We start from the raw sequence: 15,176 nt of genomic DNA, 5'->3' as shown, positions 1-15,176 counted from the left end.
ACCCTCTTCTACCTCCCCCAACCCCTTTCCCTCTGGGAATCACCAGACTATTGTCTGTACCTTTGAGTTTTGTGTGTGTGTGTTTTTGCTTAATCCCTTCACCTTTTTCATTCAGTCCCCCAACCCCCTTCCCCTCTGACAACTGTCAGTCTGTTCTCTGTACCTATGAGTCTGATATAGCTCTAGTCTCTCTCTTGGTAACTTCATGCCAGCATTCATCAGAATACAGGAAGACCCTTGTACTTGGCTCTTTTAGGGCCCTCACCTACACTTCAGCTCCCTTCTCTAAGAGACTGGAATTTATCCAAAGTCCCTTGTGTGTTTGGTTTCTCCTTTCTCCATCTTTTCTCAAGGCTTTCTCTTCTCAAGACTCATTTCTCCCTTTTCTAATCACTTCTAAAATTTCCACCCACTTTTTAATCTGTATAAACCTGCTGCTTTTATACTGCTGGATGCCATAGAAGCTCATTAAATTACCCCAAAACAGTCATTCTCCCTGCACACTCTGGACTTCTGTGAAGATGGAAGGGATTCACAAATAAAACACATAGAACATTAAAAGCTTGGGCTAACTCAATCACCATGAATGTAATCCTGGAATTCGCTCAGGAATACAGAGATCTAACCATTCTCCAATGAGCAGTCTGGGAAAAAAAGGAAAGAATAAAAGTAGCCTTCACTCAAGGAGGAACCACAAGGGGCCCAAAGATTCCCATATCACAAAATAAATCCTCATACGCTAAACACAGAATAATTACAAACAAAGAAAAAAAAATGGCCTTGGATTGATGTCAGAATCCTGCTCTATCTCTTTTCACATGGCCTGAGAAAGGCCTTGTAGTGTAATGGTTAAGAACTTGATGGTCTCACCCTGGCCTGGTGGCTCGGTTGGTTGGAGCTTTGTCCAGTACACCAAAAGGCTGCAGGCTCAATTCCCGGTTGGGGTGCATGCAGGAGGCAACCAATAGATATTTCTCTCTCACATCGATGCTTTTCTCTCACATCGATGTTTCTTTCTCTCTCCCTCCCTCCCTCCCTCCCTCTCCCTTACTCTCCATCTCCCTCTCCCTCTCTCTCCCTTCCTCTATGTAAAATCAATAACATATCCTCAGGTGAGAATTAAAAAAAAAAAAAAAAAAGCACAATGGACTCAACTCTAAACTGTCTAGACTAGAATCCTAGCTCTGCCACTTACTACCTAGGTAACTGGATAAGTTACTTCACCTCTCTCTACCTCAGTTTCCTTATTTTTTAAATGGGGTAAAAATAGTAACTACTGTATAGAATTGCTGTGAGGATTAAATGAGACAATATGGGTAAGGTGGCTGATACACTGTCAGCAATCATTAAAGCTTAATAAACTCAGCCTCCTCTGCCAGAACCCCATGGTTACTTCTTTCATGTTTTTCTACACTGATCTAATTGCATATCCTTTGGTCACAGGCAATTTTACTGCTGATACCCTAAACTCTTTCCTTCTTTTTTGACTTTCTTATTGCCTCTTCAAACATCCCCTCCCTGCAAAATGCCCTTTTGCAAGCTTCTGTTAAAGCACCATTATGTCAAGACTCAGTACTTTTCCCAACCCCAAGATCCAAAATTGCTTTCTCTTCCAGGGGCTCCAGCCCTAATAATAAAAAATAGCGAAATCCAGGACATAAGGCTTGTCCAGTGGATATTCTCAGATGTAAAATAACAGCTGTTCTACAACAACTGTTGTTTTTGAGAAATCCAAACTGCTCAGATTAGACCCATGCCAAAAGGAATTCTTTCAGACCACTGAGTATGCCTTAATTAATTTCCAGGCTGAGTCTAACTTCATCAGTGACCTGGAGATTTCTACAAATTCTCCTTTACCTTACTTTGTACTTCTTTGCTATCTTCTCCCAACCTTCCCACATCCTCATGCCAGTTACCATTACATACAGATGCCATTTGTTCTCTAAGTTTTTTCCATAACGTCTTTTAATATTTGCCTTTGCATTTTTCCTTTGTTTTCAACTCTCCCAAGTCCCTAGGTAGATAAAAATAGCCAATCAGACTAAAGAACAAAGTCAAATATTAAGAACAGTTAGGGATCATGTGATGCTTTCTTGCTTATATGTGGAATATAAAGAACTTAATAAACAGATGAACAGACTAGATTCAATGACATGGAAGCATAGATGAGACTGACGAATGTCAGAGGGATGGAGGAGGGCGGGTGGGTGGAGGGGGAGAGAGTAACTAAAGAATTTATATGCATATATGCACAACCCAAGGACATGGACAATGGCAGGGAGAGGGACTAGGAAGGGGGATGGGATGGGGTGGAACGGGTCATTGAGGAGAAAAAGGGACAACTGTAATATTTTAAACAAAAATAAAATTAAAAATTAAAATTTAATTAAATTAAATTTAAAAATTTTTTTAAAAGTAAAACTAAGTAACTTTGACTAAAAATCTGAACTACTTTTTTCTGCACCAAACGATAATTGTATGGGAAAAAAAAAGAACAGTTAGGGAAAATATACCAAGCAATTCAAGTTAAACAAGTTCCATAAGCCTAATGCAACACTCACAATATTGCTTGGGTCACTGAGCGTGAGATCACAAAACTCATATAAAGCCAAACAAGAAACCCATTCCTCTCAGAATAAAGGTTCATGGGTACAGCTGCAATCCAGGTGCAGGAGCAACACATTTCGATGACAGTTCCATGTTCACATTACATTCTGGATATTACCCAATATCATTACATGTCATTCCCAGCTATCCTTGGCAAAACCTCAGAATCAGTTCCAAATAAAACAAGAAGAAAGCACACTAAATTATGGACAAGCTATTTTTTAGCATTTCTCAGTAAAATCTACTGCAGCCTGGAGCAAGTATTTTAACTGTTAGCACTGATCATTAAACATCCTTTTGATAACCTACAAGGATCTACATAATCTGGATTGCTGGTTTCTCTCTATACTCACCTCCTTCTCTACTTACTCTGCCCCGCCCATGCTGGCTTTCTTGGACAACCATAAACAATTATTCGTCTGGGTCTTTGCACTTGATATTTTCCTCCGCCCAAAATGTTCTCTGCCCAGATACACACATGCTCAAATGTCCCTTACCCTAAATGAAATAGCAACACCCACATCCAGCACTCAATATCAGCATTACTGACCATTATTTTTCTTGAACTCTAGCATTTATCATCCTCTAGCCTACCATAAATTTACTTGCTTATTTATTTCTTAATTTTTGACCCCACTAGAATTTAAGAACTGAGAAGGCAGGGAATTTCTTTTCTTCATTGCTGTATACCTGGGGCCTGAAATCAAACCTGGCATATAGCAGAGCTCAGTAAGTATTTGCTGAGTGAATAAACAAAAAAGCTAAATAAGGGGAAAACTCTACCATCGGAAAAATTGCATCAAACATGGTAGCAAAAAGCTTAATAGCGGAGGAAAAACAAGATGGCGACGTAGGTAACAGCTGCACCCACCACCTCCCGCAACCACATCGAAATTACAACTAAAATTCAGAACCACCATCACTCAGAGCCTCCTGAGATCTGGCTGCACAGAAGCCCCACAACCAAGGAGCTGAAGCAGCCCCGAGACCGGTAGGAGGGGCGGAGACGCGGGCGGATCGGGGCTGAATCCCGGAGACGCGGCCGCGGACCCACACCCGGTGCCGCGGTTGAAACCTGGGAGGGAATCTCGGCGGTGGGGGTTTCCCGGAGGAGGGAGGGGTTCCAGCCCCACAGCGGGCCCCCACCCCAGGGCTCCAGGGCCGGGAAGGGACGTCCCCAAAACTCCAGGCTGTGAAACCAGTGGGGACTGTCCCTGAGGGTCGCGGAGGCCGCAGGAGCCCCAGCAGCTCCTCTTAAGGGCCCGGCAGGGACTCACTCGGACGCTCCCTCTGAGCCCAGCGCCGGGAGCAGCCTGAAAGGACCCGGGACACTCGGGGAGGAACTAACCTGCCTGAGATCCGGGTGAGAGCTGGAGGGCGGCTTCCTCCCGGGCAGAAGGACTGGCGGAGGCCATGGATCCTGTGGCGAGTCCTCCGCACACAGCCGGCAGGCAGGCGCCATGTTTGAATCGCCAGCACCTGACTCACGCCTTTGGCCCCACCCCGTGATCCCCGGAGGCCCCGCCCCTCCCCACCTGCAGCTCATCCAGGCCATTTCCAGGGGCTTTTCTGTGCAAGTGGCCTCTCCAGCCTCATGCTTAGGACTTTCCTAAAATCTCTCAAACAAACAGCAGCAGGCCCCATACAGTTTGATAAGTGGCCCCAGGCCTGGCACTAGCGGCGGCTGCATTGGCTCATACCTTGGCCTCTCCTGGGCACCGCCAAGCCCAGCACAAGTAGCAGCCAACTACGGTTTGCTGTGTAGCTCATGCTGGGGGGCCCTGGGCAAGGCACTGGCACAGGTTCACTTCGCACCTCCCAGGAGGCCCCAGAGACAGTGAACCTGGTGGTCAGATTTGACCACACTGGATTACAACCCTACCACATCCACGAGGGACACACTCAAGGGGCACACTTGGTGAACACCAGAGCTCCACTGAAGTAAATCCTGCTCCACAGGGGTGTCTCCAGCACAGCAGCTCTTTGGCTGTAGCTGCAGCTGGTCCTCACAGCCGATTGGCCTGGGGGTCAATTCCTCCCAGTGACACCAACAGCAACCAAGGCTCAACTACAACAGGACAGTGCACACAGCCCACACAGGGGGGCACCTAGAAGGCCCAGCTCAGGTGACTGGGGAGGCTGAGCCACTGGACCCTACAGGATACCTACTACACAAAGGCACTCTACAAATTCCAGGAGACATAGCAGCTCTACCTAATACATAGAAACAAACACCAGGAACCAGGCAAAATGCAGATGCAAAGAAACATGTCACAAAGGAAAGAACAGAAGAAATCTCTAGAAGAGGAACTAAATTAAATAGATCCAAGTAAGCTAACAGACACAGAGTTCAGAATAATGGTTATAAGGATGCTCAAGGATATTAGTAAGAGTATGAACAAAAATAATTGAGAAAATCGATGACATAATAAAGTACCAATTTAAAATGAAGGCTACACGAACTGAAATGAAGAATAATTTACAGGGAATCAACAGTAAACTAGAGGATGCTGAGAATCAAATCTGCAATTTGGAACATGAAGAAACAAAAAACACCCAACCAGAAGAGCAAAAAGAAAAAATAATCCAGAAATATGAAGATAGCATAAGGAGCCTCTGGGACAACTTCAAGAGGCCCAACATTTGTATTATTGGGATGCCAGAAGGAGAGGAAAGAGAGCAAGAGGTTGAAAACCTATTGGAAAAAATAATTACAGAAAACTTCCCCAGCTGGGAAAGAAATACTTACAAGTCCAGGAAGTACAGAGGGTCCCAAACAAGAGGAACCCAAAGAGGCCCACACCAAGACACATCATAATGAAAATGCCAAAGGTTAAAGACAAAGAATCTTAAAAGCAGCAAGAGAAAAGCAATTAGTTACCTAAAAGGGAGCACCCATATGACTGTCAGCTGATTTCTCAACAGAAACTTTGCAGGCCAGAAGGGAGTGGCAAGAAATATTCAAAGTGATGAAAAACATGGAACTACAACCAAGATGGCTCTACCCAGCGAAGCTATCATTTAGAATTGAAGGTCAGATAAAGAGCTTCTCAGACAAGGAAAAGCTAAAGGAGTTCACCACCACCAAACCAGTACTACAAGAAATGTTGAAGGGTCTTCTTTAACAAGAAGCTAATGAACAAAAGAATCTGATGAACTAAATAGATCCAGAGACATTGATGCATGTAACAGACTATCATATTTCAGAGGGAAGAGGGGAGGGGGGTGGAGTGTGGGAAGAGATTACCAAAGAAGTTATATGCACATATGCATAATCCATGGACACAGACAATGACAGGGTGAAGGCCTGGGGAGGGGGTGGGAACGAGGTGGAGGGGGTCAATTGGGGGGAAAAATAGGACACCTGTAATACTTTCAACAATAAAGATAAATTTTTTTAAAAAAAGCTATTCCATATAAATAGTTTATCGGAGCCTGGCCGGTGTTGCTCAGTGGTCCAGTGTTGACCCATGCACCAGAAGGTTGCCAGTTCTATTCCCAGTCAGGACACATGCCCTGGTTGCAGGCTCAATTCCTAGGAGGGGGTGTGCAGGAGACAGTCAATCGATGTTGAAGTTTCTCTCTCATTGATGTTTCTATCTCTCCCCTCCCTTCTTCTTTTTCTAAAATCAATAAAGACATATTTTTTTAAAAAAGAGTTTGTTGGAGATGGAAGGGAACAGAAATGACCATGAGCATTGCAGTGATTGCAAGATAGAGGACAACAGCTACAACCAGGGTGGTTTGAGTCCAACCAATGACACTAGAGCCTAAAAGAAGGAAAAGAGCCCAGCTGGAGTGGCTCACTTCGTTGAGCCTCGTTCTGTGCAACGAAGGGTTGCCAGTTCAATTCCCAGTCAAGGCACATATCTGGATTTCGGGTTTGATCCCTGGTAGGGGTGAGTACAGAAGGCAACCAATAGATGTGTCTCTTTCACACTGATGTTTTTCTCTCTCTCTCTATTCCTCTCTCTAAGCATGTCTTCAGATGAGGATTTTTTAAAAAAGAAGAAACAAAACCAGAAGAGAAACAGCAAGACAGATTCAGCCCAGGATCACCCTGTAATGAACTCTGCCAGCAGAGAGGATCCTGGAAGTACAGAAGGCCATTGAACTGTTTTCAGTGGGTCAGGGACCTGCCAACACAATGCAGGAGGCTAGAAAGGGAATCTACCAGTTCTGGGACAGGCAGCCCGTCCCCATACTGGGAGAAGGGGTAAACACCCATGGTCCTGTGGAGCCTGACAAAACATCTGCCAGGAGCCCTACACCCTGCCCCAGGGCTGCACCTGGGACACCTTGGACCTGGGGGACCATGGTGTACTAAAAGAATTGTACACCCTCCTGAATGAGAATTATATGAAAGATGATGACAACATCATCTTCCAATTTCATTATTCCCCGGAATTTCTTTTAGGGGCTTTCTGGCAGCCTGGCTGGCTCCCACAATGGCAGTGTGGGGTTCGAGAGGTCTCAAGTCAGAAACTGATTGGGTTCATCAGAGCCATTCCAGCAAACATCCACATCTATGACACAGCGAAGACAATGCTAGAGATCAACTTCCTATGTGTCCACAAAAAGCTAAGCTCCAACAGGGTGGCTCCAGTCTTGATCTGTGAGATAACCCGGCAGGTTCACTTGGACAGCATTTTCCAAACTGTATACACTGCTAGAGTGGTATTACCAAAGCCTTTAGACATTTGTAGGTACTGGCATTGGTCCCTAAACCCACGGAAGTTGACTGAAGTTCTTCCTGAGCAGAAATATGACCATGCAGCTACCATGAAGCTCTATCCATTGCCAGAGTCTCCCAAGACAACTGGATTTGGACCAATGGAAAAAATGACATTCCAGTAGTGCACCAGTTCCTAACCAGGTACCAGGTACCCAAAGCAGTTTTACTTCATGCCATTCATGAGCCGGGAGGAGGTGGAGCACTGATTCTACCCCCAGAAGAATATCATTGGCACTTTTGTGGTGGAGAATGCAAATGGTGAGGTGACAGACTTCCTGGGCATTTATACACTTACCTCCACCATTATGAACCATCCAACCTACAAGAGTCTAAAGGCTACTTAATTCTTTCTACAATGTTCATTCCCAGACTCCTCTTCTTGACCCCATGAGCGACACCCTTGTTCTCACCAAAATGAAAGGGCTGACAGATTCAGTGCACTGGATCTCATGGAAAACAAAACCTCCCTGGATAAGCTCAAGTTTGGCATAGGGGACAGCAGCCTGTAGTATTATCTTTACAATTGGAAGTGTCCCAGCATGGGGGTTGGGCTGTTGTTACAGTAACTAGTTGCCAGTGAGATTCCACTGAGAATTCAAACCATGAAATGGAACCCTAACAATTGGTCAAATTTTCAAAAACGTGAGAATCCCTGGCAAAGGGAACAGAAGCAAACCGGCTTAACCAAACTGCTACTGAACTTGACAATCGTATTGCAGTGGTGTAGGCTACGTGATGTCACCTCTTTCCATGTCTCTGGTCTCCCTGTTTTCCAGTTAGTTAGGAAAGATAATATAAAAAAATGTCAGGCCTGGTTGGTGTAGCTCAGCAGTTGAGCATCAACCTATGATCTAGGAGATAGCGGTTTGATTCCCGGTCAGGGCACATGGCCGGGTTGCAGGCTTGACCCCCCAGTAGGAGACGCGCAGAAGGCAGCCAATCAATGACTCTCTCATCATTGATGTTTCTATCTCTCTCTCTCCCTTTCTCTCTCTGAAATCAATAAAGACATATTTTTTAAATTTTTTTTTAAGTGTCAGTATGCTTTTGCTTGTAATTAACAGGGTGTCCAATTCAAATTGACTTAAAAAGGGGATTTATTAAATCATATAACTAAGAGTTTAGGGGTAAAGAGAATTCAAGGCATAATTTATTCAGGGTTCTAGCTCTATTTCTTTGAAATTCCTTCACCTCTGCCTGCATCTTTGTTTTGGCTTCAACCTCAGGCTGCTGCCCCTCAACTACCATAAGTAATGAGGTTATATGGATTCTCTTAAATATCTTGGGGAAAAGAGTCTGCTCCCTTTTATATAGGAAGAAGTCCTGAGCTTCGTATTGCCTGGGCCACCACCAAATCTAAGCAACTAGTTATTATAAGACACTATTTTATGCAACACTAAGAAAAGATAAACACTGCCAATCAAACAATAACTTGGTGATTTCTTTTCATTTGGAATTTTTATTTATTTATTGAAAGAGCTCTTTTAGATTTTAGACATAGACAAAGCAAAATAAAGTAGTTATAATATAATAATATTCCTAAAGCTTCTTCACAGTGAGTGAGGAAGGAGGCAGATGATGCAGGGCTTTACAATGCAGTTAATACTCGAAAATGTTTTCAACAATAAAATACTAGTAGAGAAAAAACTCTGATCTCATTTCTGCTGAGATAGCCATCCTTTTCACATCTGAACTCTTCCCTCAACAGAGTCATTCATAAAGAGTAAGTTGTCCATTTTCTTCTGAAAAGTGATGGGCCAGAAAAGAGCAAATGCAAGAAGAAGAAATGGGACCATATATGCTATCAAATCATGTTAATGAAGTATACCTAAAATAAACCACAAAGTAACTACATTCTGTTTATGCCACAATGACTTAGGAAGAAAACTGACACAGGTTCTGACGCCTACTTGGTGATTATTAATGCCCAGATGCTCATATTTGAGAGATCCTGCAGTTGATTTGTAAAATAAAATACACAGCAATATAGGAGGATCAAGAAACCCATTTTTTCATCCAGATGGATATTCAAAATGCATGTACTGCTATAGGAAGGCAAGAAGAGAATTATTTGGATTTTACGAAATGCATAGATATGACTGATACCTCAAAATGCTTTCAAAGTTTACTATATGGTCCCTCCTCCAAAATATATACAATATATAGTTATCAAGTATTGCTTAAATTAATGTACCTAACAGTTTTATTTTAACCAATCTGTCAGTTTCTTAATTTCTACATAAATGAAAGAGCAGTGCCATAATATTAAAAATGTAATCTAGCAATTTAATAAGGACACAACAATCCATTGAAATTGAACAGCTTCTAACAGTAATATAACACACTTACTTGGCATACTAAACAAATAATACAGTAAATACTAAATAGTTTTCCTTACTGCCAAGTTTAACTTAAAACTACAAATTATCTTTGTATCCATACTTTCAATTTAAAATTCCAATAATTTTTTAAAGTAGACTCAGAGGGTGTGTCTTCTTGAAATCTGCAAATATTCATCATTATAATGACAGATTACCACCAAAATATTATCATTGAAAAGACATGTATTATAGGATTTTGCAAAGGACTATGGAAAGTAATATATTAAAAGGACAGAAATTATACTAAAATGGACTGGCCTTCAATTTTTAAGATTACGATTGCATCTATCATTAATCTATATAGAGAATATTCAACATAATATAATATTAAATATGCTGTCACCATCTCACAGACTGATTACAAGGCAAATTAAAGTATCATGAAGTCATCCTGCTCACCTTCCAGCTAGTGCTTCTTAGACTGTAATGTGCATGCCAAACACCTGCGGATCTTGTTTAAATGCAGATTCTTATTCAGTAAGTCTCCATGGGACCTGTGATTCTGCATTTCTATGAAGTTCCCAGGTGGTGCTCATGCTGCTGGACCACAATTTGAGCAGCAGGCTTTAGGCTACAAGAAACTTTATATTCTGCAAGAAACTTTATGACGAATATGTTTTTAGTCCTCACTTCTTTCACTCATCTTTCCAACATGTTCAACAAAAATTTAAAATATTTCCTCTGGATCGAAATGTTCTCTATTCAAATTGCTAAGTAGGAGATACTAGCGTTAGGGGCACTAACCCCAATACAAATACAGAGAAAATAATTAATAAATACTTGTTGACTGATTTACTCTTTTAAATAACAGCTTGATTGAGACATAATTCGCATACCACAAGCAGTTTTTAATATATTCACAGAGTTGAGCAAACATCACCAGTCTCTAATTTTAGAATATATTCAGCACTCCAAAAAGAAACCCAGCACACATTACCAGTCACTCTCCATTTTCCCCTAACCCTTCCAGCTCTAGGCAACTATCAATCCACTTTCTGTCTCTGTAGATTTGCCTGTGCAGGTATGTAATCTTTTGTGACTGGCCTCTTTCACTTAGCACAATGCTTTGAAGGTTTATCATAATGCTTTGAAAGTTTATCAATGGTGTAGCATGTGTCAGTCCTTTGTTCATTTTTGGCTATTGTGAATAATCCTACTGTGAACACTTGTGTATAACTTTTTGGGTGGGCATATGTTTTCAATTCTCCTGGGTATATACCTAGGAGTGAGTCACGTGTTAATGATGTTTAATTTTTTAAGGAACCACTAAACTGTTTTCCAGAGTTATTCCCACAAGCAATATACAATGGTCCCAATTTCTCCACATCCTGGCCAACACTTGTTTTTATCTCTTTTTTAATTTTAACCCTGTTAGTGGGTGTGAAGTAGTATTTCACTGTGGTTTCGAATTGCATTTCTTCGATAAATAATGATGTTGAGCATTTTTTCACGTGTTTATCAGCCATTTGTATATGTGATTGTTTTTTAAAGTTATGATTTATTAAGCACTTACCCTCGCTGGGCTATTTCTATTCATTGTCTCATTTTGACCTCTTACCAGCCGTATGAAACAGGTACTATTATTTTAAATCAGCTTTTAAAGGTATAATTGACATACAATAAACTGCACATATTTAAAGTGTAAATCTGATGAGCTTAGACAAATGTATGCAACCTGTGAAATCATCATCACAATCAAGATAAGTAACATATCCATTATCTCTAAAAGTTTCCTTGTTCCCTTTTATAATCCCTCCTTTCTGACCCTTCCCATCACCCCTGCCAAAAAACCACTGATCTGCTTTCTGTCATTATAGATTAGTATACATTTTATAGAGTTTTATATAAATAGAATCATATGGTATATACTCTGTTTGGTCTGACTTCTTTCACTCAAAATAATTTTTTTGAGATTCATCCAAGTGGTTCCATGTATCAACAATCCATGTATCAACAATCTTTTTTTTAACAGCTTCATTGAGATATAATTCACATACCATACAATTCCCCATTTACAGTGTACAAATTCCATGGTTTTTGGTATAATACATTATTAATTTTTAAATTGTGATAAAATATGTATAACAAAATTTGCCATTTTATTCCACTCCTTTTTATATTGCTGAATAGTATTTCATCCTATGACTCTAGCACAATTTATCCATTCAGACAGGTAATATTTTATTCATGTTCATTTTACAAATAAGAAAAAGTAAAGCATGGAGAAAAGGTAACTGTGATTGTCCTAAATCACAGGCAAGCAAGTAATAAAACTGGTATTCAAACCCAGGTCTGCCCAATGCCAAAGTTGATGCTCTTAACCACTGTGTACACTGTCTTTCCAAACTGAAAAGACCTAGCTACACTCTAAATTAAGTATGTGCTGCCTTTATGGCCAATAACATATCAGTTCTTGTCATAGTCTAATCCTGGAGGCTGACCAAGGTCCTTCTCCTCTAATAATCTAAAAGATTCTTTCACACACAAAAGAGGTAAGGTGGAAGGCATTTTCAGTATAAGCCACAGGTGTTGAGAAGACCATACTGTAAAGGCAGGTTTCCAGAATCAAGGATCAGACATGGGTCCAAAGAGCTGAATATTAAGCAGCAGCAGGCAGATTAGTGTCAGAACATGAACTAGGAAAAGAAACAAGTCTTTGTGTGATCAGTGTCCAGTGGGGACAAGTGTCTAAAAATGTCCCTTCAATCCTCAAGGAAGTTGATTCACTCACCCTTAGTAGTACCTCAGATCAGGAGCATACTAGGATATATTCCCTACTATTCCAAGAAAGGAGTTTGAAAGCTAATGCACTAAGCTACCTTAATAGGACCATAGAACATGAGGGTTACCATGGGAGAAAGCACGGGTGACCTTATCTCTATTTTCACTAATTCAGGAAAAGGAGAAATGAGTCGTAGTAGAAATAGAAAGGTGTTCCTTGACAATATTATAAAGCACAATAATATAAGCTGTCAAAGGAGGCTGTGCAAACTTCTTCCCTGGAACTCATTAAAAGCAAGTGAAATACCCACGTGGAATAAATGTAGGAGTAGAGTCAGAGTAATGTCCACACAGAAACATAGAGATGAACTAAAACTGGTCTGCAGCCAGGGCGGGCTACAGCCAAACTGGTCCCAGCCAGCTGCATAGGCTAGCCATTAACTCCATTGTGGCCAGAAAGTACCAAGCAGTGGTTCCTAGACAACTGGACTCTCTGATTCTGCTGAATTTCATATGCTTCTTTCTTCTGTAAGAACAGGGCCACTAATATGAAATTTGGAGAGCAGAATATGATTTATTTTATGCCTCTAGGACCTTTGGTTAAAATGTATGTATTAGAAACAACTGGTATTTCAAAATACAAAACAAAAAAATCTGAACTATAAAAAAGGAGCAGTCAGAAATGAAGAAAGCCATATCTGAAATAAAGAATACATTGGAAGGAATGAACAGTAGGCTTGATAAAGCAGAGGATCGAATCAGAGATTTGGAAGAAGAGGTAGAAAAAACACGCAATTAGAGCAGCAAAAAGAAAAAATAAGTTTAAAAAATCAGGATAGTTTAAGGGACCTTTGGGACAACATGAAGCATAACAACATCTGTGACATAGGGGTACCAGAAGAAGAGAGAGCAAGGGATCGAGAACCTATTTGAAGAAATAATGACTGGAAACACCCCTAACCTTATAAAGAAAAAAGACATATGAGTCCAGGAAGCACAGAGAATCCCAAACAAGATGTATCCAAAGAGGCTCACACCAAGACACATCGTAATTAAAATGGCAAAAGTTAAAGACAAAGAGAGCATCTTAAAAGCCACAAGAGAGAAGGGAAGATGGCAGCACTGCAAGAAGCAGCAGAGAATCCCTGCCCCAATCACGGACTCAATTTACTCCTAAAATACTATGGAAAAAAGAGAAATATACCTGAGTAGACATATATAAAGCAAATCTTGATGGACACAAAGGGAGAGATCAACAGTAATACACTCTTAATAGTGGTTTTTAAGAACCCATTGACATTAATGAATAGATCTACACACAGAAAACCAACAAAGAGATGGTGGCCTTAAAAGACATACTAGATCAAGTAAATTTAATTGATATCTTCAGAGCATTTCACCCCAAGGCAGGAGACTATACATTCTTTTCAAGTGCACATGGAACATTTTCTAGGATAGACCACATGTTAGGACACAAGACAATTCTCAATAAATTTAAGAAGATTGAAATCACATCAAGCATCTTCTCTGACCATAATGCTATGAAACTTGAAATCAATCACAAGAAGAAAACAAAAACCCCACAAAGCCATGGAGGAGCTGATTGCCACTGTTGCCCTTTGTCATATTTTGTGTGCTGGACTGGCCTTTGCACCAGATCTGTGGAGTAAAGAAAAACAGAGGCCTTTACATCAAACACTTCCAAGTGTTATGTGCTTCCTGGTTGTCTCTGGCCCTATCTGATCCAAGTGTGATTCTCTTGTGGTGCTCATCGCAACTGAAGTCTGAGCCACAGCCTGACGATCTAGGGACTGAGACAGCCTCCCAAGCCTGAAGACAAGGGAAGGAAGGCAGGAAAGGAAGAAAGCAAGAGAACACAACAAAAATTTTTACTTTTTTTCTAATGTAGGGCAGCATGTGAGTACTGCAGGCTGTGGGTAGAAAGTACATTTATTTTAGATGGAAGACAACATCAAAATCACTAACCCAGCACTTGAGGGAAGGGGAAGAGGCAAGTAAAGTTTTTAAATGGACATGAAAAGGGGTGAGATCAACAAAGGGTTTTCAGCACAAAGTAGGTAAGGCCTGTGAAAGAGAAGCTCCTGTGGTACATCCAGACTAAGCTGTACCTCTATTTTTCTAAACTGTACTGTGACTCAGTGGGTACCTTATATAAACACTGAAAATAACTCTTTAGTCCCCAGGCTCCTTAAAGTGAATGACTACAGCCCTGGCAGGTGTTGCTCAGTGGTTAGAGCATCGGCCTGCGCATGGAAGGGTCGCAGGTTCGATTCCTGGTCAAGGGCACATACCTGGGTTGCAGGTTCATCCCCTGCCCTGGTTGCGGCCCATACGGGAGGCAACCAATCCAATGGATGTCTCTCTCACATCCATGTTTCTCTCTCTCTCTCTCCCCCTTCTTCCCTCATTTCCACTCTCTTTAAAGAGGAATAGGAAAAATATCCTCAGGTGAGTATTAACAAATAAGTAAATAAATAAATTTTTTAAAATAATGAATGACTACATTCATAGACATGCTATAAACTATATATAAACTATAGACACACAGTTTGTATGTGGTCTGTGTGTGGCCAGCCTAACTGAGGTGGAGAGAGGGCTCAGAAAGGCAACCCTTCCAGCCAGAACTGGCTCACCAATCAAAGGTAATTCCACAAAAGAATTATTTTCACTTAAATTCTCTTCAGATGAAAATAGCCTGTGACTAATATAGG

The 15,176-nt window shown here is 41.2% G+C and overlaps 1 pseudogene; it reads left to right on the top strand.

Moving 5' to 3' along the window:
• The first annotated feature begins 6,276 nt into the window (after positions 1 to 6,276).
• Positions 6,277 to 7,908, top strand: LOC107525797 (glycylpeptide N-tetradecanoyltransferase 1-like; annotated as a pseudogene).
• Positions 7,909 to 15,176: the final 7,268 nt, after the last annotated feature.

This window comes from Miniopterus natalensis, chromosome X (assembly GCF_054644295.1).
Source record: "Miniopterus natalensis isolate mMinNat1 chromosome X, mMinNat1.hap1, whole genome shotgun sequence".
NCBI lineage: Eukaryota > Metazoa > Chordata > Mammalia > Chiroptera > Miniopteridae > Miniopterus > Miniopterus natalensis.
This window is presented reverse-complemented; position numbering and strand designations above follow the sequence as displayed.